The 24,860-nt window shown below is 38.6% G+C and overlaps 1 long non-coding RNA gene across 1 annotated transcript in view; it reads right to left on the bottom strand.

Moving 5' to 3' along the window:
* LOC127441982 (uncharacterized) overlaps positions 1–24,860 on the bottom strand; it is a 181,240-nt gene that overhangs the window by 61,076 nt on the left and 95,304 nt on the right. The window lies entirely within an intron of this gene.

Raw genomic sequence — 24,860 nt, 5'->3', positions numbered from 1 at the left:
AGCTCCAGAAAGCTAACAAGAAAAAGCTCATAGACACTGCTTATTATAAGATAAAGACAAACATCCTTACAGCATAATTTCACTCAAATTCACAACTTCAGGGTGGAACATCCCACAGTGACGCAGCATAAAAACAGTATTAAACACATGAAATCCCCACCATAAGACAACTAATGAAGCCATTCAGATGTCAAGAAATAAATACAAAAATTCAGTCTAGATCCTTTCAACTAAAAATCTTCCAGACCTAGATTGTTTTTTCAAAGCAATATTTTCCTAACATATGTGAATATATACCATTAAAATTACGGTGTTCCAATCATTGTGTTCATATTTCATGTCCGCTGATATTCCTCTAACAAAATGATCCACGCAAAGGTCATGAGAGACAATACAAATGATTTTGAGCTGGGTGGTCTGTCATCTCATTTTGCTGTTGCTCTAGTTCATCTCTATTATGTAAATGGTAACCTGAAAACACAGTAACTGAATAAACAATGAGACACTGAATGTCCAGGAAAAAAAAAGTGGAGGAGGATTGGGGATTGACCTCTATCTTTTAAATATCTTCTTGCGCTGTGGCCAAGAGAGATACGCCAAACTCGCTTATTTTCCCTCTGTTTCGACATGGGTTGATGAGAGATTTATGGTTGTCATTCTGTGGACCATATTTCCTTTTGCACTCACGCTATTTACTGTCTCTTGTCCAGCTTTTTACATATGACAGCCACCTGTAGATATGGAAAAAAAAAAAATCTATTGCCCTTTCTGTCATGCAAAGGAATTCCAGAATATTAAAATACAAATAACAGACACCTGATCACAGAGTTCATAGAGGACAATTTCAACTCTATTTTTAAAATGGCACAGTATTGCCAACAAACTTACTTATAGTGGCTTTACAGACTAAAGTGGCATTTACACAAAACACATTCTTGCATCAAAAACAGCTAGGCTAGACTAAGCACAACCGGAACAGAATGCAGGTGTCTTGAAGTATGTTTTTCAAAGCTCTTTTTAAAGGTGAATTTTGAAGATTTTGAATTTTAAAATGTTTTAAAACACTAGAATGATTTACCCAACCCAGTATCATGACAAGTTGTAATAATTATTACAAGTTAGCGAAACTGTAAGAAATCTTACGAGTTTTCTCGTATAAAAACAGATGACTTTAACACTGGAGACAAATAAACAAACCAACAAATAATGTTATCATGGTTTTACATAAGTTTAACCCCAAACCAAAACCTAACCATTAAGTACAGCCCTAAACCCAAAGCCTAAACCTAAACATGATTTTCATAGTAAAATCACTACTGTGTACTAGTGCCCAACCGATATTAGCCTTTCACAGATTCATCGGTATCGGCGTAAATGTTTTCCGATATGCGCAGATATTAAAAATTTTTTTTCAGAACATATAATGCAGAAAACAATGCTTGAGTGATTTAGAGTTGTTGTCATATCGTAGTTTGTCCAGCAGAGCGCGCTCCGACTCCATTTAGACAGTGCGGAGTTAAACGGTGCAAAGTGGTGTCTTCTCAGTAAGTTGCTAACTAGTTTGTGAAATACATACTGGAAAGATAATAAACAATGACTCCATCATTTTCCCTTTTCAATATAACTAATATAATGTTAATCCTGTCCCTGACAACCATGTTATTCATGTTTATCACATCTGTTTGCCGTTAGCCAGCTATATTTTGTCAGTGCAGTCAGTAATGTTGCAGATTGAAAGGAAAACATCAGAGCATCTTTTTGCAGCTCAGCAGACAATGGTGCGGTGGTGCACTGTGTCTGTTGAGTGTTGATTTCACACTACGTTGTTACCTAGTTGTGAGGCGCAATGCTGGAAAGTAAATAAATAACGTCCATCTTTTACTCTCTGTGACAACTAGCTAACTAGCTAACCATGCAGCTACTTTCATTGCTTGTCAGCTGAGTGGAAGCTAATGTGTAAACATGTATTCACCAAACTGTTTTGTTCAGGATTCCCCCTTCAACCAAACAATTCCAGTCATTGCATTTACAAAATGTAATATTTAAAAGTCTGGTTTTCCACCGGAATACGGTGTAACACCGCTGCCATTGTTTATCTCTTGACTCGGCAGCAGCTAACCACAAGTTATTGTTTGTGACTGTTTTGTTATACATTAACAGTGAAATATTGCTGATGATGTTTTGATAAGCAAGAACACTGTACTTTAGTACAATTTAGAGGTACTTGTACTTTACTAGAGTTTTACCATGGCATTTTCTATTACATTATACTTCCACTGCACTACATTTCAGAGGGAAATATTGTACTTTGAATTTGTTGACAATGTATAATAATAATGTAAAATATTCTAAAAATATTTGTTTAAGAAAGCAGCCTTCTGAGTACCTTTTTATAGTCATATCGGTGCAAAATCGGTGCACAATCCACATAGAAAAGGTCTTTTTTCATTCCAGCTCAAAAGTTAACTATATCGGCCACCATATCGGTAATCGTAATTTCCCCCCTCTAAAATCGGTATCGGTCTCAAAAACACCATATTGGTTGGGCTCTACTGTGTACCACAGAGGAAAGAGAAACATCTGGGATTTGAACAAAAGTTCTTATGATTTTTCCTAAGTTTAACCCCCAACACAAACCCCAGACCTAAACCCAACCATGATTTTAATAGTAAAATCACTGAGAAACATCTGGGGTTTGAACAAAAGTTAAGATTTTCTTATGATTTTTCCTTAGTTTAACCGCTAACTCGAACCCCAGACCTAAACTGTAACAATTTCACAGGTATGAGGAGGTGGGAGATGACGATTTTCAAGCTCAAATTTTGTCTTTTAATCAGAAGGCATGCTCGCTTATGTGACCGGCCTTTGTTTAGCTCTGCGTTGTGTGGATAAATGAACAAGACCGGGCAACAGGAATTACTCTGGCCAGATTTTATTCTGCATGAATAAAGAAACAAATTTATCAAAATAAGCTCGAATCTGTGGCCTTCTCTCACAACTGGAACACCAGCCTCTCTTCAGTCACGCTTACCGCTAACTGAACACATTTTACACTTTTCATGTAAATCAAAATCAATTGTGTTCAACATATTTCATAAAAAAATAGAAAAATAAAACTAAATAAAATAAAGCATTTTACATAAATTCAAAACAATATTATCAGAAGCATGAAAGAGAACATACCTGCATGAATAAAGAAACAAATTTATCAAAATAAGCTCGAATCTGTGGCCTTCTCTCACAACTGGAACACCAGCCTGTCCGTGAAAAGCATTATTTTAGCCACAGAGCTTGCACACTCATGCTTAATGAACTCTCTCCAAAAATACATGCTCCATATCATTCACACAAACTTCATACATGTTTGAATAAGATTAAAGTGAATTTAAGAGCAAAATTACATGTTTTATTACAATAAAAAAAACCCATATCAAACTTTTTAGACGGAGCTTCAGCACAACTAACCTCTCTTCAGTCGCGCTTACCGCGAACTGAAGGAGAGCAACCGGAACCGGAACATAAGTCTTAAAGGAGCCACGCGCCATTTTTAACAATACTGAAAAAGTACCATATAACCATAGAAACATGACATCTCAAATAAAAGAAATCAATATTAAAAGAATAAATTAAATGAATATTAAAAGAATTTCCAGAATACAAAATAATTATATAAATATAACAAATGATAATAACAAAAAGAGAGATTTTGTGTGAAATTAATAAATAAATATAACACCTGTTACACTTAATAGCAAAAAAGAAAACCAATGCAAATAATAATAAATCCAAAAGGGGGAATTAATTCAAGGCAGCATTCAGTATTATGGCAACGGCAAACATACAAACAGCTTGTCAGTGAGGACTTGCCCTTTTATTTCCCCCGTCTCTCTCTGCAAACACAGAAACAAGCAATTCATCTCAGGTGAGAACCCTTACCGTTTACTCTCTTCCAGACAACCATGCCCTCGCCTCCACATAAACCTAACAGTAAAGTCGAACCCTGTAACCAAACCCTAAACCTAATTTTAACGTGAAAATAACTTTTGTGTACCAAACATTGGGCTTTGGAACGAGACGAAGGAAGTGTATTACAGGCTATTGACATACATCAGTCATTTGCAGTGCATAAATAAATATGGAATGAGTAACCAATCGATGTAACCAACCATTTGATGTTTCCTTTCTTAAAATAATGTGTTGGATAGGAGGCTAGCTAAGACTGTATTGTATTGATGTGAAAATCTGGTTGTTGATTGGTTGGTCTCTATGGGAATATATTCTTACTGGGGAAACAAATAATAAAAAAATCATTTAAAAGTCATTAAGGATTTTTTTTTTTTCAGTGTGTGCACTTGACTTTACAGCACGGAATGATATGTAGCCCACACAATAAATCTTTTTTAATGTAAATGCATGTCTGTTTAGGCCTTTAAGATCACATATACTCCAGAGATTAACATGAATAATGGAGTAATAGGTGGAATTTCCTTTTTAAATAAAATGTTGCTAACCCTGCACCTCTGCTGGCAAACACATTGATTCCCCCACAGCAAGCATGTAAGAACTGCCAGAACCTGAGGCCCGAAGCACAAATTCACTTCATGTTTATCTCATTTTACTTGAAATCCTGCTATGGTCTCTCAAGGGCTTTTCCTAAGCTGTGCAAGTATGTGCGTCAATCCAAGAAACACATGCTACGTATATTATTTATAGATTAATTTGTTTATTTATTATGGGCATTTTTTTTTTCCTAAAGGAAAACGTTATCTGACTATGGCAGAATTAATGATGAGTGTCAAGTCATGTTTTTGTATTATTAGAGGTGATTACTAAAGATCTTGTGGAACGGTATGTCGGTGCAGTCCGTCTGGGTATGAGTTGTTATTTTCATGGCCATTTTTAACACTGTGTCCTAACCAGGTGCAACACAAGAAAGCGATAAATCTAATCTCTTAAATCTTATCTACAACATCAAATGTGCTCTTATGGTTTATTATTTTATAGTGTCACACAGCATTTGCACTTTCAATGTGGACGGACAAAACGTATCTCACTGGAAACTTATCATTGGACCTGATGAGGATATGGTGAAAGCCAAAGCATCAGGATATCATTTTCTTCTTTGTTATATTTGCCATTCTGTAGATCAGACAGGTTTTTTGAAGGTTGCACCATGCCATAGATCTCACTTTTATCAAGACTGAAACTGACATAAGACCTCACAGCAGACATTATCTAAGAGAGATGATACAGTATATGGCAAATAGGCCTGTCAAATCAATGTTTCCATTGCTTGCCCAACCCAAAACAGATTTGATGCTGTACATGAAGCTCAACGTTTACGTTAAGTTTTATTGACGTCTCTTGAACTGAGCAAGATTTGCTTCTGTCACAGATATTTTATTCTGCACAAGCCTAAACACTTTCTTCCACCTGCCGCATTTTGTTTTCACTTCTGTTCTGAAGGATCCTGAACTCACAAGTTTTTCCAGCATCGAGGACGAGTGGGAAGTCTGACAGGTACTTAACAACAATCAAAAACAGTTGTAAACAGGGCTGGAGCGAGTCGAGCACTGCATTTGCCCAGCGCAAAGCCCTATCACACTTTCCAGAAACCAGCTCATTGCCACCCCTCCAGCCACTCCCTTTCCAACATAAAAGAGCCAAAGAGTGAAAGAAGGTTTCATTAAAAAGAGAAGCATAAAAATAGCGCACTCATGATGTGGGACAGAGTTGTGGTGTAAAATGATTCTCCTTAACAAGGTGTAATGTTTTGTTAAATCTTCACAACATTCTCATAAAGAATATGTGAAAATAAATCTAGTTGACTGAGAAATATGGACGCCTAGTACAGGCATTTGGTTAAACACAGTCATGACTTCCTTCATCCATACACATAACGTCCCTGAATGTCTTCACAGCACAAGGAAAGCCCATATGGCACAACAGCGTGCTCCAGAGATAGGATAGTACGAGTCATCCAGTTCACTCCAATACGACACAGACCACAAAACTTATGCAATCCTTATGAATTCTACAGAGAATGCTGTATTTTAAAGCGCTATAAAGGAAGTCAATTATCTGAAATGACTAGACAAACTCTAAACAGCATCGGAGAAGAAAAGAGGAGACAACACTCCTCTATGTTGCACCAACATAAAATAAAAGGCTTTTCTAACTACACAATACCATCCTTACTAAAATGTATCATGCTTTTACTGTGGTAATCAGCGCTGTACTGGGGGGGAAATAACTGAGCAATGCAATCTTTGCCTCTCAAAAAATATATCCATTGAAAAAGACTCCAGATTCAATCTTAAGAAGGATTCAGAGGTTCTGAATATTCTCTATATTTGTATACATGTATGTTCACTAAATACAAAGTATTTTAATAATTATTTTATGTATCATCTAGCCACGTGTGCATGTAGCTACTGAAATAGATACACTGCATTGAAAGTGCTTAATACAATCCACAAATACACACAGGGCATTTGGTTTCTATTTTAAATGTAGTTTCTAAATGAATGCAGAAATAAATGCAAAACTGTTTTATTTCCACCCTGCATCGAAAATAATGTATTTCAAACAAGCCCTCGTCCACCTGTCCACAGGGGCGGATCTATAGGGGTGGCAAGTGATGGCAAATGCCACCCTAAGAAAAAGCATTGCCACCCCATCTGCCACCCCAACATAAATATCCAAATGTATTAAATATAAATGTAAGTATACTCAGTGTAAGTATACTCTCAGTTGATGTTGACATTGTTTAGGGGTTTATTCATGTTAAACTGCCTAAACTCTCACCGAATGCACAAATGACTACAGACCCATAGCGTGATTGATTACAGCAGCAACCGATTTTGTGATTGTTTACAGCAGCTGCAGTGGCCAATCACAACATCGACCAATCACCTACCAACTACTGCAGCATGTGCACAGTGTTTGGGCTCTCGTGGGTTGATGACCTTAGTTCCTCAATAAAAATGACCACATGGACAAATATGTGGGGGGGAATAAAAAGTGGTAAAAGATTAAATTCTCAGTTGTTTCCAAGTACTCACTGAATGATTATTAGATACATCGCTGTCAGTTATGGGTTGAGATGGATGAGACGTGTCCTCACCACTTTTTGAAATAGCTTTCGTCAGATATGTGTATAATCCAGATGAAACATTTCCAGTTCTTGACTTGGAGTTTCTATTTCATCTGTGTGTGTTTTGACTGGCAATCCGGTGATGGAATGTGTTATTTTGAATGTTATGATAAGTGTTTGTTGTGGCTGTTATAGGTGTCGTTTAGTGTCGGCGGTTTTTCCACAGCTCGCGCTCTTTTCCCTGTCCCCCACTGTGATGACTTTCTTGGCCGTATTGTTTGTGTGTATGTAGTGTGCGTGTGTTGTCTTTTTCTCTTTCTCTCTCTTAATCACTCTCATGTGTGTGGTAACCAAGTGAGCTGACTGTTGATGGGGCACACCGGTGCGCAGTGTGTTTCCTCCCTATGTAAACAGTGTTTCATGGCTGTTAGTTGCAGATGTGGAAATGAAATGACCATATTATTTTAAATATTTAGGTGCTTGAATCGGTCATTAAGAATGACTGTTGATCAAAACAGGTCATTTAAAAAAATCTTTTACTGTGCATAGCATAATTCATATTCATGAGTCATGCAGCACTGCTCCACACAGTACAATTTTCTGAACAGTTTATTTTTAATTAGACCTAACTTTGTGTTAATCTTCGCATTCAAATGGATTATTTCCTGCTCTTAAAAATGCGATAGGCCTACAGGACTTTATTAGCAGAATAATCAAATCAAAATCAAATCAAATCACTTTTATTGTCATACAACCATATACACAAGTGCAATAGTGTGTGAAATTCTTGAATGCAGTTCTGAGCAACATAGCAGTCGTGACAGTGATGAGACATATACCAATTTACAATAAACATCAGATTTACACAACACGATTTAAAATCTAATATACACATAATTACACACAACACAATATACAAATAATAACATACAATGTACATTATACAATACACACAATATAGAATACACATTATACAATAAACAAAAATAGTATATATAGTATATACAGTGCATCCGGAAAGTATTCACAGCGCTTCATTTTTTCCACATTTTGGTATGTTACAGCCTTATTCCAAAATGGATTAAATTCATTATTTTCCTCAAAATTCTACAAACAATACCCCATAATGACAATGTGAAAAAGTTTGTTTGAAATCTTTGCAAATTTATTAAAAATAAAAAACGAAAAAATCACATGTACATAAGTAGTCACAGCCTTTGCCATGACACTCAAAATTGAGCTCAGGTGCATCCTGTTTCCACCAATCACCCTTGAGATGTTTCTACAACTTGATTGGAGTCCACCTGTTGTAAATTCAGTTGATTGGGCATGATTTGGAAAGGCACACACCTGTCTATATAAGGTCCCACAGTTCACAGTGCATGTCAGAGCACAAACCAAGCCATGAAGTCCAAGGAATTGTTTGTAGACCTCCGAGACAGGATTGTATCGAGGAACAGATCTGGGGAAGGGTACAGAAAAATGTCTGCAACATTGAAGGTCCCAATGAGCACAGTGGCCTCCATCATCCGTAAATGGAAGAAGTTTGGAACCACCAGAACTCTTCCAAGAGCTGGCCGCCCAGCCAAACTGAGTGATCGGGGAGAAGGGCCTTAGTCAGGGAGGTGACCAAGAACCCGATGGTCACTCTGACAGAGCTCCAGCATTTCTCTGTGGAGAGAGGAGAACCTTCCAGAAGAACAACCATCTCTGCAGCACTCCACCAATCAGGCCTGTATGTTAGAGTGGCCAGACAGAAGCCACTCCTCAGTAAAAGGCACATGACAGCCTGCCTGGAGTTTGAAAAAAGGCACCTGAAGGACTCTCAGACCATGAGAAACAAATATTGAACACTTTGGCCTGAATGGCAAACGTCATGTCTGGAGGAAACCAAGCACCATTCATCACCTGGCCAATACCATCCCTACAGTGAAGCATGGTGGTGGCAGCATCATGCTGTGGGGATGATTTTCAGCGGCAGGAACTGGGACACTAGTCAGGATCGAGGGAAAGATGAATGCAGCAATGTACAGAGACATCCTTGATGAAAACCTGCTCCAGAGCGTTCTGGACCTCAGACTGGGGTGAAGGTTCATCTTCCAACAGGACAACGACCCGAAGCACACAGCCAAGATAACAAAGGAGTAGCTACGGGACAACTCTGTGAATGTCCTTGAGTGGCCCAGCCAAAGCCCAGACTTGAACCTGAATGAACATCTCTGGAGAGATCTGAAAATGGCTGTGCACCGACACTCCCCATCCAACCTGATGGAGCTTGAGAGGTCCTGCAAAGAAGAATGGGAGAAACTGCCCAAGAATAGGTGTGCCAAGCTTGTAGCATCATACTCAAAAAGACTTGAGGCTGTAATTGGTGCCAAAGGTGCTTCAACAAAGTATTGAGCAAAGGCTGTGAATACTTATGTACATGTGATTTTTTTTTTCTTTTTTTTTCTGTTTTTTATTTTTAATAAATTTGCAAAGATTTCAAACAAACTTCTTTCACGTTGTCATTATGGGGTATTGTTTGTAGAATTGAGGAAAATAATGAATTTAATCCATTTGGAATAAGGCTGTAACATAACAAAATGTGGAAAAAGTGAAGCGCTGTGAATACTTTCCGGATGCACTGTATATAAAATGTACAGTAGGTTGTATTGTACTGTACTGACATTCAGGCTGTCGGTTGATAGTCAGTTGCCAGTGTGATGTTAAGAGAATATAATTTATGACAGTCCAGTGTGAGATAATAAGATTAATAAAGTGCAGTGCTGATGTATATTGATCGTGAGAGATCAAGAGTTCAAAAGTCTGATTGCTTGGGGGAAGAAGCTGTCATGAAGTCAGCTGGTTCAGGTCCTGATGCTGTGATACCGCCTGCCTGATGGTTGCAGTGAGAGCAGCCCATGGCTCGGGTGGCTGGAGTCTCTGATGATCCTCCGAGCTTTTTTCACACACCGCCTGGTGTATATGTCCTGGAGGAAGGAAAGCTCACCTCTGATGATGTGTCTGGCAGTTTGCACCACCCGTTGCAGGGCTTTGCGGTTGTGGGCGGTGCTATTGCCGTACCGGGCTGAGATGCAGCCAGTCAGGATACTCTCTAGAGTGCTGGTGTCGAACCGTGTGAGGATGTGGTGGTTCATTCCAAACTTCCTCAGCCATCTCAGGAAGAAGAGGCGCTGATGAGCCTTCTTCACAATGGCCTCAGTGTGGACGGACCATGTGAGTTCCTCAGTGATGTGGACACCCAGGAACTTGAAGCTGCTGACTCTCTCCACTGGTGCTCCATTGATGGTGATGGGGCTGTGTTCTCTTTCTCTTCTCCTGAAGTCCACCACAAGCTCCTTTGTCTTACTGACATTGAGGGTGATGTTGTGCTCCTGACACCAGCGTGTCAGAGTGTGCACCTCCTCTCTGTAGGCTGTTTCATCATTGTCCGTGATCAGACCTACCACCGTCGTGTCATCAGCAAACTTAATGATGGCATTGGAGCTATGTGTTGCCACACAGTCATATGTGTACAGGGAATACAGGAGTGGGCTAAGAACACAGCCCTGCGGGGCTCCAGTGTTGAGGGTCAGTGATGAGGAGATGTTACTGCCCATTCTAACCATCTGCCGTCTGCTTGACAGGAAGTCCAGGATCCAGCTGCACAGCGAGCTGTTTAAGCCCAGAGCCCAGTGTTTCTCATCAAGCTTGGAGGGCACTATGGTGTTGAATGCTGAGCTGTAGTCTACAAACATCATTCTCACATAAGTGTTCCTTTTTTCCAGGTGGGAGAGAGCAGTGTGTATTGTAGATGCAATGGCGGTGGAGCGGTTGTTGCGGTAAGCAAACTGCAATGGTTCCAGTGATGGAGGCAGCACAAAAGAGATGTAATCTCTGATTAGTCTCTCAAAGCATTTGCTGATGATGGGGGTCAGAGCAACAGGATGCCAGTCATTTAAGTAAGTGATTTTGGATTGCTTTGGTAAAGGCACAATGGTGAATGTTTTTAAGCATGTGGGGACTACAGACAAAGAGAGGGAAAGGTTGAAAATGTCTGTAAAAACACCAGCCAGTTAGTTCACGCACACTCTGATGACGCGGCCCGGAATGCCGTCTGGACCTGCGGCTTTACGGATATTCACCGGTTGGAAGGATCGGGTTACATCCACTACAGAAATGGAGAGTGAACTAACCTCTATAGGTTCAGCCACGAGAGCTCTCTCTGCGAGGGCTGTGTTATTTCCCTCGAACCTTGCATAAAAAATATTTAGCTCATCCGGGAGAGAGGCAGTTCACGGTGGAGTTTTTATTCCCTTTAAAGTCCGTGATGATATTAATTCCCTGCCACATGCTTCTAGAGTTGGTGGTGTTAAATTGTCCTTCAGTCTTGTTCCTGTACTGGCGTTTTGCTGTTCTGATAGTTTTTCAGAGGGCATAACTGGCTTGTTTATGCTCCTCCTCGTTCCTGGAATTAAAAGCGGAGGTCCGCGCATTAAGTGCCACGCGAACATCGCTATTAATCCAAGGTTTCTGGTTCGGGTAGATCTGTATTGTTTTGGACGGAACAACATCCTCTACACACTTTTTGATGAAATACGTTCATCAGACAACAACATGGGATATGCATGCATTTTCCATCCATGGGTGCACTTAACAAAATAAAAAAGATTTGGCCTGCATAAAGTGGTGACATTTAGTCAAGATTGCTGGTTCTATATGTGAATCTTAGGAACATTTAGAATTTGTAGATGTGTTTAATAGACAATGTCTTGGTGCTCTGGAGATAATGATTAATTATTATGCAAAAAAACAAAACAAAAAAAAAATTTTTTTTTTTTGATTGGTAATTTTTTTTACTATGTGGTTCATGTGGAAATGCAGTTGTATCTCAAATTAATGGACATTTGAAATTTTATAGTGACTCCAAAATGACGCATGGTACTTTAATCCAAGATCTACGCATGGGCGCTTGCTTTGGTGTTGCCATTCCTCATAGTCTGCATGCCACCCCCTTGCAACCCCATAAAAAAAATTCTAGATCCACCCCTGCCTGTCCATAATTTTAGACACTCTTCTGTAAAAAAAAAAAAAAAAAACACATTTCAAAAGTGTTGGTCACATGCAAATTGTTCTTTTGTACCATACAAATGCACTTTGGTCCATGCTTAGGAATGGCAGAAAAAGCACCTGTCATAGGTTAAGGCCACACCTTCTCATGAATTATTATTATGAGGAGGTACAAATCGTACTACTTTTAAAGATGGATAATAAAAAGTCCAATCCCTATTCATTATTTCCTGAATAACAACAAGTTTTTTAAAATTAATAATACAAGCAATAATAAAGTATTTTATGCTGAGTAACATACTTTTTTTTTACCCTTTAAGCACCTTTTTCTTTACTCAACAACTGACAAATAGTATTTTTCCATTTGATTGTATATTTACTAATGATAAATGAGTGTTCATTTGAACTTAATACATTTAAAATTAATGATTACACTTTAATCAGGTTAGATTACCTAAAAAGTGTAATCTAAAATATTTAAATTATGTAATTTGTAATCAGCACCCAATTACATTTCAGAAGTAATCTACCCAGCACTGTTTGTTAATATGTGGAAAGAAATCAAGGTGACTGAAGAAATAAGGACACCAAGAACACTAGGGCTGTCAAAAGGCCTGATAAAATCAGTTGTGAAGCACCATTTGCGACTTAGACTTCCTCATCACAATAACGGTATGTGCCTGAGCGCAGTGCTGCAATAGGGGCTATTTAAACAGGACGCTAGACGAAGCACAACAGAAACACAACGCAGGGATCTGGAGATGCACTTTCGATATTGAGCTCCTTTTAACTAGACACAGTGTTTTAAAATGCACTTCTTAGGGGCCATTCATACATACCCGGTTCTTGCACTAAAAAAGCTAGGCACAGCGCAAAACATTTAAACTAAATGCAGGGGTCTCGACTGGACCGTTCTGTGAACGGCCCCTTTTGCTGCAAGAAGCTGATAAGAGAGCAAGACGCAAAGACCAAAAGTACTTGGCACACATCTAAAATTCGAATGCACAGTTTTTCTTTTCGAATGTACATTTTTTTATGTTAAATTCAAATTTCAAATTTTAAATTGCCAGCCTTAAGGCCCAGATATACTTGATATGAAATCGAAGAAAGAACGGGTATGACATCATTTAGAACAAAATCTGGCCAAAAAGGTGGTTTTGCGTTCGTTTGGGTGGTTCGTAACAGCTCGCCTGGGCAAACTTTTAGGAAAACTTCTAACCGAATGCTAAACACCTTGTTGCCATTGGTCCACATCATTGGTAGGTGTGACCTGAAGCTCCACCAACTATATTGTTTACATGTTTCAGCCAGTATTCAACAAGAACACACTGGCGTGCAATTTTTTTTGTTTATTTAGTCTACAAAAGGAAACAAATCTTCTCAAATACGTGCCCATTCACTTATGTGCCATCTGCAGAGAAAGCAATTCAAAGTATCTGCCCAAAGTAAGATATGCCTCTATCACAATTCTTTTGTCTGTATTGTGAATATTAACACTCTTTTATAAACCTATCTTTGCAGTAGTCTCAGTGTCATCATAAATTACAATAACAGAGTGTAATAGGCGAATATTATGGCTGCATATCGTCTTGGTTACTGATGTAAACTCTGTTCCCTGATGGAGGGAATGAGAAGTTGTGTCGATAAAGTGACACTAGGGGTTCGATCTTGAGAGCCCCAATCACCTTTGCTTAATTGGCGAGTGGAATTTGCATGCCACACTCCGCCCCAGGACATACGGGTATAAAAGGAGATGGCGTGCACCACTCATTCAGATTTATGCTGAGGAGCCGATAGAGAGTCCCGGCCATGTCAGCGGCCGGTTCAGCGCTGTGGCAGGAGGGACACAATGTCTCATTCCCTCCATCAGGGAACAGAGGGTACATCAGTAACCAAGACGTTCCCTGTCTGTCACTCACTCAACGTTGTGTCGATGTAGTGACACTATGGGTTCCTATAGGAAATGCCACAGGTGCTGAACCGTGTCACAATGTATGGAAGAGTGGACACGGGCGGTTTATGTATGCTACGGTCGCTGTGTTGTCAGTCCGGACCAACACATGCTTGCCCTGAATCAACGGCCGAAGCCTCCGCAGGGCCAGCAATACCGCCAGCAACTCTAAGCAATTGATGCTCTGCCAAAGGAGTCGAGGCCCTGTCCAGAGCCCTGAGACTGCCTGCCCATTGCACACGGAGCCCCAGCCCGAGTTCGAGGTGTTTGTCTTGAGACCTGCTCTAGGGGAACACCTGCCCATAGAAATGCCAGGTCCGACCAAGGGCTGAAAGTCTGATGGCACTGTGGCATGATGATCACACGCCGGGTGCCGTGGCACCATGCCCACCTCGGGACTCAAGTCTGTAGCCAGTGCTGAAGCGGTCTCATATGCATCAACCCAAGGGTGAGAACCGCCGCAGAGGATGGCATATGTCCCAGAAGCCTCTGAAATTGTTTCACTGGCACCACTACCACTACCTTCAGGCAGGTCAGCACTGACTGAGCACATTTGGTCATAAGACGTGCCTTGAGAGTGACCGAGTCCAACTCCATACCGAGAAAAGAGATGCTCTGCACAGGGGAGAGCTTGCTTTTCTCCCAGTTGACCTGAAGCCCGAGTAGGTCGAGGTGCTGAAGCACAAGGTCCCTGTGCTCCCACAATAGAGCTCTCAAGTGAGCTAGGATTAGCCAGTCGTCGAGATAATTGAGAATGCGAATGCACTTCTCCCTCAGGGCAGCCTCTGCGACCTTGGTAAAGATGCAAAGGGACAGGGACAGACCGAAGGGGAGGACCTTGTACTGGTATGCTCATCCCTCGAAGGCAAACTGAAGAAAGGGTCTGTGTCGAGGAAGGATCGATACGTGAAATTATGCGTCCTTCAGGTTGATGGCCGCGAACCAATCCTGATGTTGTACTGACGCCAGGGTGTGCTTCTGCGTTAACATCTTGAATGGAAGCCTGTGTAAGGCTTTGTTCAAAGCACGCAGATCCAAGATTGGGTGCAACCCTCTCCCTCTCTTGGGCACGATAAAATAAGGGCTGTTAAAGTCCTTATGCAACTTACAGGCCTTGGAAGGGAGCCTTGGTGAGTCGTGCCAGGTGGCTGCACCCTGCGGGCATAAATGCACTACTACGGCACGCTCTACCTGGGGGAGCTTGACATATCCCTTAGCCGCTCCGCCGTCGAGGATAGTTAGGATGGACGAGCCTGCAAAGTGAGTACGGGCTGAAAAAGGTGCCTTCCACGACTTCGTTAGCTCCTCGTGCACTTCCAGGAAGAAAGGCACCGGGGTGGGGTGTGGCCGTGAGTCGCACTCTGAGCCCAGAAACCAATCATCTAGCCACGAACGCTCAGGGCAGGGTGGAGGGTTCCACTTCAGCCCGATGTTCGCAGCTGCCCGGGCAAGCACGGCTGCCATCTCAGCGTCCGCCTCATCCTGTGCTCTACCACCCGTGGGCGGGAGCTCAGAAGATTCGTCCGCTTCCGACAGCAGAAGCCCACCCTCCGATGCTGCGATCGAAATCTCATCCTTGTCGCGCACCGTGAATGACACATTAAATCCGCCCTGAGGTGGACCGCCTGTATCGCTCAACAGCTCTTCCGGATAGAACAAGCATGCTGGGAGATGGGAGGTCCGCAGGGGTTGAGCTGGCGAAAATGCTCCCATATCCACATCCAGATCGCCTGCGGTGCCTACCGACCCGGCCGGCTGAGCATCATCCCAGGACGGAGCAGGTTGGGGAGCAGCCATGGTGGCTCCTTGCTTCATAAAGAAGGAAGTGAGCTGCGACCGCAACATTCTGATGGGCATGTTCTCACAATGAGAACACAACCCTTCCACGAAAGCTGCCTCGGCGTGCTGGTGCCCCAAACACTCTTGCAGAGACAGATTTCATGGCTGTCCAGAGGGGAGAGATAAGGCCACATCCAGTAGTGCAAACGTGGAAGGACATCTTTAAAAAGATGCCAAGCGTTTACGCGAGCTCTTTTAGAAGGAAATATACTCTTTTGAATATACTCTTTTAGCACCTGCGGACTCAGCCGCCGAAGTGCTCAGGAGAAGCACAAAACTCGACCATGAGAGGGTGTCTGCTGATATGCACTGTAAAGTCCAGTAGCGTAAGCGAAAGGTGAGAGGACGAACACAAGCATGCATTCGGCTCCAAAGAAAAAATCTGAATGAGTGGTGCACGCCATCTCCTTTTATACCCGTATATCCGGGGGCAGAGAGTGGCACATTAGCATCATGAATTCAGAATGTAAACAAGACAAACTAAACATTATCTACTGCATATATATTACTTTAAGTCATCATTGAGTGGTTAAAACAGCTTCTTTAACTGACCTCATGTGAATTCTACTCATAGAATGAGGCATAAAGTAATTGATAACACACTTTAATGTCACATTAGTTAAGGTTTCAGCATCCTCATACTTAAATGTACTTCTAAATGCCTCCCACAGTGGTGTGACCGTTGTCTGAATGTTCGCAAACAGTATACCGTTGCTCGGCTGTTTAGAACTTCTTTTTACCCCTGAATGAAGAACGAATAAAAACTTCTCTGAAAGTATGTCGGGGCCTTTAATGCACACATAATAATTTGGTAAAACTAAATCTTGACTTTCCTCATCCTTACACTTGTATGTATTAGAGCTCTGATTAAACCAAATCTTGTCTATAAATCCAGTCTATAATGCTTGTATGATCAATTCCAGATTAATCTGCCCATTAATGGCACAACTGTGGTTGGTTGCTTTATATGTCAGTCAGACAGTCTCTTCCTACCCATGTAGGCAGTCCAAAGCATGCTGATACAGTGTTATGTGGCTTATTTATTATATGTGTAATATGTAAATTTTCCTCAGAAAAAAGGAAATACACATCTTACGTATATGGTGTAACTGCGATGGTTTCAGTGATTTGATGGTTTCTTCACAAAACCTCTTCTCTTAGTTGCCTAGCAGCACTACCTGTGTAAACATTGTTAACTTGCAGTGCAAAGCCTTCCATTTCTGCGGCTTCTTCACCTCGCAACCCTTGACTTCACATATAACCTCAAAATGAAGCCTTCCTCAGCACAAAACTTCTGTGGAATGAGCAACTATACAGTTCTACTCTACGGGAGGACGGAGAGGGGACTGCTGTGTACTTTTGTGCTGTTTTCAGCACACAAGACGGTTTTGACTGACAAATTATCTCACTTTCCCACCCTCCTTGACCACGTCAACCCTGTTATGGGGCTTAGCAGATGAAAGGATGAGAACAGAGGAAACTGATTGTTTTTGTGTGTTTGGGGGGACTGGTTGGCGTTTTTTCTCCAGTCTTTGCTTTAGTTGCACCCACTTCCTCAATGGTAACAGCTGTCAAAACGTTGCAGGATTACAGCACACCGCACAGTTACGGCTGGCGTTAGAGCAGGAAGCTAGACAGGGTGAGATGTGCTGGGAATACTCTAGCCGTACAGTTCCTCAGGGCGAGATGAGAGCAGCCTGAGGGAGGAAAATCTAATACAGCGAGGGCAGCCACACTAATGCTGGTAATTCTCTAACACGTGTCAGACATATCACAGGGTTTATGCTCTTATGATCTAGCTACCAAAAAATAAAACTGAACAGTCTTTAGATCTAAGCCTCCACATCCACAGCATGTATTTTGTTCCAAACCCATTCCAAAAGACTTTCATTCTTTCTGTCTTCTGTGAAACACAAAAGATGTTTAGCAGAATGTTTTACGCTGGATCACGTTACTTTACTTACAGTAAATTTTTGCACAAGGATTTGTACATGCCTCATTGTACGTTTCGTGGCGGTTTTGTGGTGAAATGAACACGAGAGGCACTACAACAACAATTACTTTTTTCATTTTAACACAGATTAAGAGTAAAACACTATTACTACATCGCATGACTTGATAGATTATACATTTTAACATTTGCATTGCATAACCAACTACATTTACAAGCTTGTTCAAATGTGATCAAATTGCACAGTAGCTCAACTGATAAGAGTGTTGCACTTGCGATGCAAAGGAACAGGGTATGAGTCCTGAAGGGCATGCAAGTCTACTTATGTCATAGAAGCACCAGAATATTAAATGGTTTCATCTCGCATTTGCTTTTATGACACTGTTGGTTTGGTTTAGGTTAAAGGTTTAGGGTAAGAAGGTCAGCTTCTCTGTTAAAAACCTCAGTGGATAGTTTACCTCCGAACTTCCATAATATGTGTACAGAAACACGTAATATCATTCTGCAAAAATGTCTCCACAGTCGTGGAAAAAAGCACCATATAAGTAATCCTGTTACTTTCTAAATTCTGTGCTATATTTCAAGTCTTTTGACACCATAAAATAGCTTTTTTTAAGGAGCAGACCAAAATTGTGTTTTTTTATTTACTGAAAGTCTTTCCCTCCACCATAACATGCCACGCTGTGATCATTCGCATGACACATGAGAACCATGTGGCCTAATTGACTTCATAATGATGCGACATCTTCACGCAACATATTTGAATATAAGATGCAGAGATCCGAGAGCTAGGGAGGGCAAGATTTTCAGTAAATAAAGACTTACATTTTGGTCTGTTCCTCAGAGAAAGCTAAAGTATTTCTTCAGAAGACTCAGAATATAGCTTACAATTTGTATAGATTACTTTACTTTTTTATTTATTTTTTCTGGAGCTTGACAGATCATGGTCACTTTATGCTTTTAACGTATTTTCAACAATAGCATGAACATTCATGGTGGTTGACGGAATAGTTGTATGGGTTTGAAACAATGCAAGGGTGAATAAATTAACTAACCCTTTAATATTTTGGTGAAATTGCTGAATGACTGCAGTAGTTTTTGCTAATATCAAATCACTCTTAAGAAGGATTCTAGGACCTTCTTAGCACATGAATGCTGTTGGGAAATTTGGACGGTTTTCCCAACAGTCCTTTCACTAAGACTTCACACAGCTGGTGAAGAACTTGAGGTTGTTGACCGAATAAAAGATTCTCAGTGGGGAGTTAGTATCATAATCTTGCAAAGTTGCTCGACTTTTGATTCAACACAATCAGATTCTTGAGCTGATATGTCAGCATGATATGGAACAGGTTTGCAATAACGCATAATCTGAGAGGTGCATATCACTCTACTACTTATTTTTTTATAAGTCATGACATGTCAAAATTATGTTATAAATGATGAAATTGTATACTTGTTTACCCTGTCCAGTTCCTGTCCATCTGCCCAGCTGTGTATCCCCCTTGCAGTTCACCAGTTCTCACTAATTACATCTCTGGTGGTGTAAAATTTAGTCCCATCTCAGATTAGAGCCGGACATTGCAAGATCCTATTCCAGAGGGTGTTTGGAACGGATGTCTTCAACTGAAATTAGTTTTTTGACTTCAGTATACATATATAAAATCTCTCGAAAATCTCTTCTCAGATGAAAACTTTAAGGGTTGCTTTTTATTGCTCAGGATTATTAATTGAGTTCTTAGTTGTGTTTAAGTATCACTTAAAGGAATATTCCAGGTTCAATACAAGTTAAATTCAATCAACAGCATTTGTGGCATAATGTTGATTACCACAAAAATTAAATTTTTCTTGCCCCTCCTTTTCGTTAAAAAAAGCACAAATCTGGGTTTCAGTACTAATAATTTCCAAAGTAGAGCCACAAGACATAAACAATATTCATGTTAACATGATTTTAGTGTGATTAAGTCACTTACTAACCTTTTGTTTGTAAAGTTATAGCCAATTTTAAAACTTTGTTGTGTTATTTTATAAAAGTATAAAGTATATCACATTTCTGCCTTTAAACCCTTTAAAAATCGGCCCCATTCACTTCCATTGTAAGTGCCTCACTGTAACTTCGATTGTTGCTTCTTCTTCTTTTTTTTTTAAAGAAAAGGACAGATGAGTCTAAATTATTTTTTTGTGGTAATCAGTATTATGCCACAAATGCTGCCCATTGAGCTTAACTTGTATTAAACCCAGAATTTTCCTTTAACATTAATGTTCCCTTTGGAAAGCGTTTATAAAGGTGTTAGTTAATGACTAACAAGCCATTTACAAATGCATAATAAATCATTTAAAATGAGGTTATAACAACTTGAATAAAAAATGTGACAATACATGCAAAACTTGCCAAAGTTATCATTTTAACTTTCATGTTATAAATGCTTAATAAATACTCGTATTCAGACTTATATTAATCAAAAACATAAAATGCACTAATTCATGATTTATATCACAATGCAGAAAAAAAATAGATTATTACAGTGAGATTAAAATGAGGGGTTATGTAATTTTGCAAATTGGAGTCAAATGAATGGTGCTACTCTGAGTAGTGTCACAACTTTCTTAGGCCTAGCTACCTAAAACACTTTTCAGGTCTTCATGCTCATTCATATATATATATATATATATATATATATATATATATATATATATATATATATATATATATATATACATATAATAAAGCCTAATTCCCATTAAACCATACTGAACTTGACATACAGGTTCCTAATGTTGGCAACTCCTTAATACGTTCTTCATATGTTTTTATTTTACATTAAGGTACCTTTTCATAGGTTTCTAATGTTGAATAAGTATTATTAAGCATGTAAAATGGCAGACTATTTGGAAAGTATTGCATGAAAGTCTTTTTTATTTTTATTCATGTGGTTATAACTGCACATCTATGATTTATTATGCATTTGTAAATGGCTTATTAGTCATCAATGAAACAAACCATTAACAAAGGGAACATTAATGTAAAGTGTTACCTATGTTTCTTTTAAGTATCAGCATTGTCTCAGATGTGTATCTTAAAAATCATATAGGGGAAATTACATAGACAGAATATAGAAACGGACAGGCAATTATTGACATAGAGGCATAAAAGTAACGTCGATAGCATCGCTCAAATAATTTGCTCTTGTAAGAATTTGATGAAAAATGTTTTAATTCATATATTTGAGATCTCTGAATTTTGATTGAAGACTTTGGTGTCTTAACCAATTTGAACATGGCGTATATCACAGGTGAAATATCTGAGAGGCGGTAGACTTTAAAAGTCTCCATTTACTGATCATTTAATGTCATTGCTGTTTATGAGAGCATTTGAGAAATGAAAGAGATCTCAATTTGTGATTTTTCTTTCCGGTTGAATCAGGTGCCTGTCATTGCGGAGACAGACTGTCAATAGGGGGGAAACCTCCTGTGTGGCATCTCTAGACAGCTGTTTCCCATACGTAATTAATCTCCATGTCACCAAAACAGGATAAAGAAAAGAACAGGAAGTTGTGCCGACACCCTGTTGACCAGTTTTATGTTCCTCGATGACATGTCTTTGCACTTGATGGTGAAGGATCCTAACAGGCTTGTGTAGTAATACATCAAATGGGTTGCATGATCGTATTACATATTAATTTGCCAACATAGGTTACATTTTTAAAAATGAAAATTGAACTTATTTGAATGAGACCTTGTTATGTCTTTAAACAGTTTTAAATAGTCAAAATCAGCTTACTTTCCAAAGTAGTAAAATGAAATAAAACTTACATTCGTTTAGAGGGTTGCTGTTTTTTCCAGTAAGCCAATGTTACATTTGGGTAGTTGACATGAAATACTTTTGAGAAGTTGACATGTCCTGCCATGTCACATGTTATACTCTATATTAAATCTATATTAAACCTAATTTTGCTATTTTTTTACTATGCCTGCAGCTTATATGCTTAATTTAGAGACTACATGGAATATTTGCACTTTCAAAAAAGCAATTGTCACACCACTGGACCAAAAATAAAAAGTCCATGGACATATTGTGCATCAACTACCCATTTGCAATAACTCTCTGCTAATTCATAAAATGCAAAGGCTATTTTTGCTAAGCAAGATGATTTATTTTCCAGAGTTTAAACCAAACAAATTTAATAAAAGATGAATAGAATTTTTTTTTTCTAATTACCAGACAACTTATAAGTTGCAAAACTTATTATGTTTAATGTGATCACTTAAATTATTCTAACCACTTTTAACCCTTTAGGTTACCACTAAACTTTTCACCTTTATCTTGGAGTATGGTTTGGTGTTTTGTATACGGCTTTAGTAATACTGGTTACGTTTCATCAAAAGGTAAGAATAAATATGAGGGTTTTTTTTTTTTTTTTTTTTTTTTTTTTGCTTTTGATCAAATTTCTTTATTTATTTTATCTCATTTCATTGAAATACATGAGCCAGTTCTGAAGAATGCTTTCTAGTGAAATCAGAAACACAAAATTCGGACATTCTTTAAAAATTATTTTATTATTTTCAGATTTTCTTGCCTTTGTTATACAAAGATGTTAAATAACTTAAATACATTCTTACCAGTCATTCATGATCAGTTTATACCTACAAGCTATACACATGAGGTAGAGGAAAATAATTTAGCGGAAAATAGCTTCCCATAAGACAAGAAAAAAGTGGACAAAGGCAACCAACTGACAAACTCTACCCTAAAAAGAAAAAGAACGCCTTTGAACAGTTACAGCATTGCACAAACCCTGACAAAAATCAGAATAGTGACAGAGCCATTGGAATTTACAACACAATTTTACTGTCCATTTGGTCAGTGTTAAGTGTCTTTGATCAACTCTTAATGATGAGTGTATGTCTAAAACAATCAACCGACTTGCTATTTATGAAATTTATGTTTTATTCGATTCCATAATCAATATAGTAGTAGGAAAATTAATTAGACTTTATGCTACAAATGATGCACAGCAAAAAATTAATAATACCAGTATTTTTTGTCTTATTTTCCAGTCAAAATCTCTCTCTATATATATTTTTTTAAAGATGATTTATTTACAATTGCATAAAATATTGACACTTGTTTTCAGAGAATTATTGGCAGATTTTTTCTTTTCTTGTTTTAACCTGGATGTTTAGACATTTTTACTGGAAAACAAGAAAAACACTATTTTTTGCAGTGTGAGATTGCTACAGCTAGCTGGGACATAAACAGTATAGTTTTACTATGGGTGTGGTGGGTTGTATGATATATACTACATATTGGCACTCTTTGATCTACATTCCTTGTAATCAAACAAGGTCATAGTTACTCTGCTCTTGAGAATAGCAAACAGACATTGGAGCAGTACTGAATTTGAGAGGGTTTGCACTTTACATTGGGGGTAAATTATTTCTCTTAGCCACCTGGAGAAATTACATTGAATTAAAACATACTACCTCAACCCCCCCAAAAAGCAAATACCAAAGAAAGGACAAATGCAAGCCAGAATACAAAAAAAAAACAAAAAAACAAACAAATTGAACTTAACAAAATGTACACTTAACACATGCTCATAAAACATTTCATTAATACATTTATATTTCGTCTCTGTTTCCTTTTTCCCTACCAAATAGATTTTTACAGGTTGCATTGGAAAGTAAGAATTAGGAAGTATCAAAGACAAAAATGCATTAAAAATAAAAACGGAGAACGTAATCTCACGCTGCATTCTGTCAATAAGAAAATATGACTGATTACTGAGAACATGCAGCATGCCAAAAATTTGAAAAGTATACATGGTATCTACATTGTTTGTCAACAGAACATATTTACTAAGCTAGAACAGATGTGAGCAGGCATCTGAGGAGAGTTGTATGTATGTCCATGCTGTTTTCTGCTCACTTCTGCTGTGGGCAGAGGGCATGACTGATGAGAGACTTAGCATAGCCATTATGGTTTCCATGTAGCGTGCAAAGGTCTATGTATATGTTTCCAAGCATTCTTTAATTGGCATGTTGCTCCATCACACAACTGTTTGGAATTCAGCTCATAAGGTTAAATGAAAAAAAAAAAAAAAGAAAGAAAAAAGAATCCCTTCTCAGACAGAAATATTGCTATGTACTTATTGCTATCAAAATCTTCACCTATTTTTTTTTTCCCCCATTAAACAAGACACATTTAATTGAGAAGCAAATCTGAGTAAGATACTTGTTTTCTGAAAATACATATTGAATTAAGCTTATTGTCTTAATCTTTTCTACCACATTGGTGAAGTTTTTTTTTTTTTTTTTTTTTTTTTACCAAAAACCTCACTAAATTTTGTTAGACTTATGCTTAAAACAAGACAAAACTATTTGCCAGTGCAGGATAAGAAAAATAAACTTGATTCAAGATATTTTTACTGGAGAACAAGAGTACTCTCTGACTGATTGAACATGTAAGTCACCAAGTCATCACTAAATTGTCCCCTGCTAGATGATTATAACAACATTCAGAAGATGTTGATGCAACATTTATGATTTATAATGTATGTGTATTTGCTCGTGTTAAGATTTTTATAAAAAAAATAAGGCACTTAAAAATAGATTGAAAAAATCTGACATCTTGGCGACGTATGTGTGCTTACTGGGGATTATTTGGTAAATATATTATCTATTTACAAAGCACTGAAGTTGGCACTTAAAATTCATGTAAAATCAGTTTTTTATTTTGACTATAGGTTTAATTTTGACTTTGTTAGAACTTACAATAACAGCGTACCTCTACTTGGTTAGTTCTGCCAACAACTAAAAATCAACAATCTGGAAACTTCTGTCCAAATGCTTGAAAGGTATGCATGTGCCTCATTTTTATCTGTATGCCACAGGAACATAACCTTAGCTATTTACAATTGAGAAAAAAAAAACAAAAAAAACATTTGAATGATATATATATATATATATATATA

This window comes from Myxocyprinus asiaticus, chromosome 6 (assembly GCF_019703515.2).
Source record: "Myxocyprinus asiaticus isolate MX2 ecotype Aquarium Trade chromosome 6, UBuf_Myxa_2, whole genome shotgun sequence".
In the NCBI taxonomy this organism is placed as follows: Eukaryota; Metazoa; Chordata; class Actinopteri; order Cypriniformes; family Catostomidae; genus Myxocyprinus; species Myxocyprinus asiaticus.
This window is presented reverse-complemented; position numbering and strand designations above follow the sequence as displayed.